The following is a 9012-nucleotide window of genomic DNA, read 5'->3' as shown; positions in this document are numbered from 1 at the left end:
GCTCACCCAACGAGCCACAAGGACAAATGAACAAGGACAAATGGTTTTCACAACGAGTCACAAGGACTAAAGATTAAGGACAAATGGTTTAAACAACGAGTCACATGGACTAAAGACCAAGGACAAATGGTTCATACAACGAGTCACAAGGATTAAAGAAGAAGGACAAATGGTTCACACAACGAGTCACAAGGACTAAAGAACAAGAAAAAATGGTTCACACAACGAGTCACAAGGACTAAAGATTAAGGACAAACGGTTTAAACAACGAGTTACATAGACTAAAGAACAAGGAAAAATGGTTCACACAACGAGTCACAAGGACTAAAGAACAAGGACAAATGGTTTACACAACGAGACACAAGGACTAAAGATTAAGGACAAATGGTTTAAACAACGAGTCACAAGGACTAATGAACAAAGACAAATGTTTCACACAACGAGTCACAGGGACTAAATAACAAGGAAAAATGGTTCACACAAGGACCAAAGAACAACGATTCACTAGGACTAATGAATAAGGACAAATGGTTCACACAACAAGTCACAAGGAAAAATGAACATGGACAAATGGTTTACACAACGATTCACAAGGACTAAAGATTAAGGACAAATGGTTTAAAAACGAGTCAGATGGACTAAATAACAAGGAAAAATAGTTCACACAACGAGTCACAAGGACTAATGAACAAGGACAAATGTTTCACACAACGAGTCACAAGGACTAAAGAACAAGGATAAATGGTTTACACAACGAGACACAAGGACTAAAGATTAAGGGTAAATGGTTTAAACAACGAGTCTTATGGACTAAAGAACAAGGAAAAATGGTTCGCACAACGAGTCACAAGGACTAATGAACAAGGACAAATGTTTCACACAACGAGTCACAAGGACTAAAGAACAAGGACAAATGGTTCACACAACGAGTCACAAGAACTAATGAACAAGGACAAATATTTCACACGACGAGTCATAAGGACTAAAGACTAATGAAAAACGGTTCACACAACGAGTCACAAGGACTAATGAACATGGACAAATGTTTCACACAACGAGTCACAAGGACTAAAGAATAAGGACAAATGGTTCACACAACGAGTCACAAGGACTAATGAACAAGGACAAATGTTTCACACAAGGAGTCATAAGGTTTAAAGAACAAGGAAAAATGGTTCACACAACGAGTCACATAGACTAATGAACAAGGACAAATGTTTTACATAAGTAGTCACAAGGACTAAAAAAACAAGGAGAAATGGCTCACCCAACGAGCCACAAGGATAAATGAACAAGGACAAATGAACAAGGACAAATGGTTTTCACAACGAGTCACAAGGACTAAAGATTAAGGACAAATGGTTTAAACAACGAGTCACATGGACTAAAGAACAAGGACAAATGGTTCATTTAACGAGTCACAAGGATTAAAGAAGAAGGACAAATGGTTCACACAACGAGTCACAAGGACTAAAGAACAAGAAAAAATGGTTCACACAACGAGTCACAAGGACTAAAGATTAAGGACAAACGGTTTAAACAACGAGTCACATAGACTAAAGAACAAGGAAAAATGGTTCACACAACGAGTCACAAGGACTAATGAACAAGGACAAATGTATCACACAACGAGTCACAAGGACTCAATAACAAGGAAAAATGGTTCACACAAGGACCAAAGAACAACGATTCACTAGGACTAATGAATAAGGACAAATGGTTCACACCACAAGTCACAAGGAAAAATGAACATGGACAAATGGTTTACACAACAATTCACAAGGACTAAAGATTAAGGAATAATGGTTTAAAACGAGTCGGATGGACTAAAGAACAAGGAAAAATGGTTCACACAACGAGTCACAAGGACTAATGAATAAGGACAAATGTTTCACACAATGAGTCACAAGGACTAAAGAACAAGGACAAATGGATTACACAACGAGACACAAGGACTAAAGATTAAGGGTAAATGGTTTAAACAACGAGTCTTAAGCACTAAAGAACAAGGAAAAATGGTTCGCACAACGAGTCACAAGGACTAATGAACAAGGACAAATGTTTCACACAACGAGTCACAAGAACTAAAGAACAAGGACAAATGGTTCACACAACAAGTCACAAGGACTAATGAACAAGGACAAATGTTTCACACAACGAGTCATAAGGACTAAAGAACAAGGAAAAATTGTTCACACAACCAGTCACAAGGACTAATGAACAAGGACAAATGCTTCACACAACGAGTCACAAGGACTAAAGAACATGGACAAATGGTTCACACAAGGACTAAAGAACAACGATTCACTAGGACTAATGAACTAGGACAAATGGTTCACACAATGAGTCACAATGACAAATAAACAAGGACAAATGGTTTAGACAACGAGTCACAAGGACTAAAGATTAAGGATAAATGGTTTAAACAACGAGTCTTATGAACTAGAAAACAAGGAAAAATGGTTCACACAACGAGTCACAAGGACTAATGAACAAGGACAAATGTTTCACACAACGAGTCACAAGGACTAATGATTAAGGACAAATTGTTTAAACAACGAGTCACATGGACGAAAGAACAAGGAAAAATGGTTCACACAACGAGTCACAAGGACTAATGACCAAAGATAAATGTTTCACACAACGAGTCACAGGGACTAAATAACAAGGAAAAATGGTTCACACAAGGACCAAAGAACAACGATTCACTAGGACTAATGAATAAGGACAAATGGTTCACACAACAAGTCACAAGGAAAAATGAACATGGACAAATGGTTTACACAACGATTCACAAGGACTAAAGATTAAGGACAAATGGTTTAAAAAACGAGTCAGATGGACTAAATAACAAGGAAAAATAGTTCACACAACGAGTCACAAGGACTAATGAACAAGGACAAATGTTTCACACAACGAGTCACAAGGACTAAAGAACAAGGATAAATGGTTTACACAACGAGACACAAGGACTAAAGATTAAGGGTAAATGGTTTAAACAACGAGTCTTATGGACTAAAGAACAAGGAAAAATGGTTCGCACAACGAGTCACAAGGACTAATGAACAAGGACAAATGTTTCACACAACGAGTCACAAGGACTAAAGAACAAGGACAAATGGTTCACACAACGAGTCACAAGAACTAATGAACAAGGACAAATATTTCACACGACGAGTCATAAGGACTAAAGAATAATGAAAAACGGTTCACACAACGAGTCACAAGGACTAATGAACATGGACAAATGTTTCACACAACGAGTCACAAGGACTAAAGAATAAGGACAAATGGTTCACACAACGAGTCACAAGGACTAATGAACAAGGACAAATGTTTCACACAAGGAGTCATAAGGTTTAAAGAACAAGGAAAAATGGTTCACACAACGAGTCACATAGACTAATGAACAAGGACAAATGTTTTACATAAGTAGTCACAAGGACTAAAAAACAAGGAGAAATGGCTCACCCAACGAGCCACAAGGATAAATGAACAAGGACAAATGAACAAGGACAAATGGTTTTCACAACGAGTCACAAGGACTAAAGATTAAGGACAAATGGTTTAAACAACGAGTCACATGGACTAAAGAACAAGGACAAATGGTTCATTTAACGAGTCACAAGGATTAAAGAAGAAGGACAAATGGTTCACACAACGAGTCACAAGGACTAAAGAACAAGAAAAAATGGTTCACACAACGAGTCACAAGGACTAAAGATTAAGGACAAACGGTTTAAACAACGAGTCACATAGACTAAAGAACAAGGAAAAATGGTTCACACAACGAGTCACAAGGACTAATGAACAAGGACAAATGTATCACACAACGAGTCACAAGGACTCAATAACAAGGAAAAATGGTTCACACAAGGACCAAAGAACAACGATTCACTAGGACTAATGAATAAGGACAAATGGTTCACACCACAAGTCACAAGGAAAAATGAACATGGACAAATGGTTTACACAACAATTCACAAGGACTAAAGATTAAGGAATAATGGTTTAAAAACGAGTCAGATGGACTAAAGAACAAGGAAAAATGGTTCACACAACGAGTCACAAGGACTAATGAATAAGGACAAATGTTTCACACAATGAGTCACAAGGACTAAAGAACAAGGACAAATGGATTACACAACGAGACACAAGGACTAAAGATTAAGGGTAAATGGTTTAAACAACGAGTCTTAAGCACTAAAGAACAAGGAAAAATGGTTCGCACAACGAGTCACAAGGACTAATGAACAAGGACAAATGTTTCACACAACGAGTCACAAGAACTAAAGAACAAGGACAAATGGTTCACACAACAAGTCACAAGGACTAATGAACAAGGACAAATGTTTCACACAACGAGTCATAAGGACTAAAGAACAAGGAAAAATTGTTCACACAACCAATCACAAGGACTAATGAACAAGGACAAATGCTTCACACAACGAGTCACAAGGACTAAAGAACATGGACAAATGGTTCACACAAGGACTAAAGAACAACGATTCACTAGGACTAATGAACTAGGACAAATGGTTCACACAATGAGTCACAATGACAAATAAACAAGGACAAATGGTTTAGACAACGAGTCACAAGGACTAAAGATTAAGGATAAATGGTTTAAACAACGAGTCTTATGAACTAGAAAACAAGGAAAAATGGTTCACACAACGAGTCACAAGGACTAATGAACAAGGACAAATGTTTCACACAACGAGTCACAAGGACTAATGATTAAGGACAAATTGTTTAAACAACGAGTCACATGGACGAAAGAACAAGGAAAAATGGTTCACACAACGAGTCACAAGGACTAATGACCAAAGATAAATGTTTCACACAACGAGTCACAATGACTAAAGAACAAGGACAAATGGTTTACACAACGAGACACAAGGACTAAAGAACAATGATTCATTAGGACTAATGAACAAGGACCAATGGTTCACACATCGAGTCACAAGGACAAATGGTTCACACATCGAGTCACAAAGACTAATAAACAAGGCCAAATGTTTTACACAACGAGTCACAAGGACTAAAAAACAAGGACAAATGGCTCACACAACGAGCCATAAGGACAAATGAACAAGGACAAATGGTTTTCACAACCAGTCACAAGGACTAAAGATTAAGGACAAATGGTTTAAACAACGAGTCACATGGACTAAAGAAGAAGGACAAATGGTTCATACAACGAGTCACAAGGATTAAAGAAGAAGGACAAATGGTTCACACAACGAGTCACAAGGACTAAAGAACAAGGAAAAATGGTTCACACAACGAGTCACAAGGACTAAAGATTAAGGACAAACGGTTTAAACAACGTGTCACATGGACTAAAGAACAAGGAAAATGGTTCACACAACGAGTCACATGGACTAATGAACAAGGACAAATGTTTCACACAACAAGTCACACAACAAGTCACAAGGACTAAATAACAAGAAAAAATAGTTCACACAACTAGTCACAAGGAGTAATGAACAAGGACAAATGCTTCACACAACGAGTCACAAGGACTAAAGAACAAGGACAAATGGTTCACACAAGGACCAAAGAACACCGATTCACTAGGACTAATGAACAAGGACAAATGGTTCACACAATAAGTCACAAGGAAAAATGAACATGGGCAAATGGTTTACACAACGAGTCACAAGGACTAAAGATTAAGGACAAATGGTTTAAAAACCGAGTCACATGGACTAAAGAACAAGGAAAAATGGTTCACACAACGAGTCACAAGGACTAAAGAACAAGGACAAATGGCTTACACAACGAGCCACAAGGACTAAAGATTAAGGACAAATGGTTTAAACAACGAGTCTTATGGACTAAAGAACATGGAAAAATGGTTCACACAACGAGTCACAAGGACTAATGAACAAGGACAAATGTTTCACACAACGAGTCACAAGGACTACTGAACAAGGACAAATGTTTCACACAAGGAGTCATAAGGACAAAAGAACAAGGAAAAATGGTTCACACAACGAGTCACATGGACTAAAGAACAAGGAAAAATGGTTCACACAACGAGTCACAAGGACTAAAGAACAAGGACAAATGGTTTACACAACGAGACACAAGGACTAAAGATTAAGGACAAATGGTTTAATCAACGAGTCTTATGGACTAAAGAACAAGGAAAAATGGTCCACACAACGAGTCACAAGGACTAATGAACAAGGACAAATGTTTCACACAACGAGTCACAAAGACTAAAGAACAAGGAGAATTGGTTCACACAACGAGTCACAAGTACTAATGAACAAAGACAAATGTTTCACACAACGAGTCACAAGGACTAAATAACAAGGAAAAATGGTTCACACAAGGACCAAAGAACAACGATTCACTAGGACTAATGAATAAGGACAAATGGTTCACACAACAAGTCGCGAGGAAAAATGAACATGGACAAATGGTTTACACAACGATTCACAAGGACTAAAGATTAAGGACAAATGGTTTAAAAAACGAGTCAGATGGGCTAAATAACAAGGAAAAATGGTTCACACAACGAGTCACAAGGACTAATGAACAAGGACAAATGTTTCACACAACGAGTCACAAGGACTAAAGAACAAGGGTAAATGGTTTACACAACGAGACACAAGGACTAAAGATTAAGGGTAAATGGTTTAATCAACGAGTCTTATGGACTAAAGAACAAGGAAAAATGGTTCGCACAACGAGTCACAATTACTAATGAACAAGGACAAATGTTTCACACAACGAGTCACAAGGACTAAAGAACAAGGACAAATAGTTCACACAACGAGTCACAAGGACTAATGAACAAGGACAAATATTTCACACAACGAGTCATAAGGACTAAAGAACAAGGAAAAATGGTTCACACAACGAGTCACAAGGACTAATGAACAAGGACAAATGCTTCACACAACGAGTCATAAGGACTAAAGAACAAGGACAAATGGTTCACACATGGACTAAAGAACAACGATTTGTTGGAGTATGTGTCCTCGACAATAATGCGATCAAATGTTTAAATCTCATATTAAGAAATGCTAAGGGAAAGTAGTATTTTATTGTCAACTGATCCACATTAATCGGTAATGATTGGCTGACTAGATTTTTACATTACTGTTGTATGACGGTGGTGATCAGTTGATCCCTTAAGGTCATACCTCTAGGGTAACACTCTTAATTGATTAATTAATTGGATGTTGATACAAGTTAATTAATTCCTTAAAATTGAACAAATGATTTTGTGAGTATGAATACGTATCTTATTGTAATTCGATTAAATAAGATTCGTACTAAGTAATTAAATTATTTTATTACTTATGTTTTATTATTGTTTATGAAACAATTAAAATAAGAATGAATTGTTTATTATAAATACAAGTTGTTGTAATTTATAATTCTATGACTCATTTTAAGTAGTTGTAATCATGAATTTCTAGTTAATTTTTGTATGTGATTTATTTTGTTAATATAATGATTTTTAATATGTTAAAAATGCATTATTTAATAACATGTCTAGTAACATGTCCAATATGTCACACTACACAAAATTGACATTTGACAAACTTAAAATGAACCTATTTTATCTCAAGGGTGCCGTGAAAGTGGAGGGGGTTGGGTAGTTTTAGGACTTAATTGTTGCTCTAATTGAGAATTAGACACAATGATTATGTTTCTAAAATAGACCTAAACCTAGCCCTACCCTATGTATCTTGAGAAGAACAATTTTGTGCATGGATTGGGCATCCTACCCAAGACCACCCGACCCCCCTTGTGAATTGGTAGAGTTTTTCTCTTTTAATTTTACACATCCATTATAACATATTATAAGATTGATAACTCATTGTTCTCTCTAGTTTTTTGTTGTGAACACACTAGAAAATCAATCTCACAAATTTCTAATATTATTCTCTCATTACTAGAAGTAGTAAACTAATAATATTAGGTGTTATTTTAAGACACATATACTAATTTCTAGTAACAAATTAGTACTTGTATTAAGAGTGTTTACCTTGGTACAATCCTTAAGGAGTAGATCCCATCATTGGATCTAGGGTTTTCTTGGGCACTTGGATTTTTCATAAAGAAGACTAACTTGGTAGGAGACCAATTAGTATAAACCATTTCGGCCCTCAATGTAAGATTAATCGATTTTTTTTTTACTTTGTATCTTTTTGTTATGCATGCATAAGATCTAGATTAGTTTATGACTAAACTAAAATATATAGTTATTAGAAGTATCTACTAAGAGGTTAATGAATCTTTCAATTGGTATCAGAGCAATGGTTGTTGCATGCATAATCGGTCATTGTTTTTCCGAGTTAAAATGTTAACATATAAAACTAGAAATTTGTGTTTTATGAGGATAAATACCACGAAATTTTTGCATGAATAACATTATGGTCCTAAATTGATTTTAGGTCATTTTGATGATTTATGGTAATTTATTGCTCTTTAAAATTATTTTTTTAGTATTTTTATTACATTTTATTGAATCAAATGACACTTAAAATACTAAAATTAGTTTGACTATGATTATGACCTTGAAATTTTTACACAACCTCACATGCATGTTTTACACATTGTATGTAAAATTTCGTATAAAATGGTTTTATATTGCATGATTTATGATTTTTACATGATAAAAATTGATTAAATAAAGGTATTTTGGTTAAAAATGGTTAGACTTCGTTTAAGCCCATGAAATTTTAGTATGTTGTCGCATGAAATATTTACACACTGTATGTAAATTTTGAGATAAAATGGTTTTATTTTGCATGATTTATGATTTTTAGATGTAAAAATCACATAAATAGTGACTATTTTAGCATAAATTAGCTAAAATGAATTTTATGAAATGAAAATTTTTCCCAAAGTTGTATATATGATATGAACTTCAGATCTAAATTTTCATGTCAAATTTCGTTTGATTTGGGTGATTATTGATTTTTATATAATAAAATTGATAAATAGCAACTTTAATAGTCATTACTATAAATTCGGTTTTTG

The sequence above is a fragment of the Silene latifolia genome, chromosome 1 (genome assembly GCF_048544455.1).
Source record: "Silene latifolia isolate original U9 population chromosome 1, ASM4854445v1, whole genome shotgun sequence".
Lineage (NCBI taxonomy): Eukaryota > Viridiplantae > Streptophyta > Magnoliopsida > Caryophyllales > Caryophyllaceae > Silene > Silene latifolia.
The sequence above is the reverse complement of the archived record's forward strand: the minus strand, read 5'-3'. Positions refer to the sequence as shown.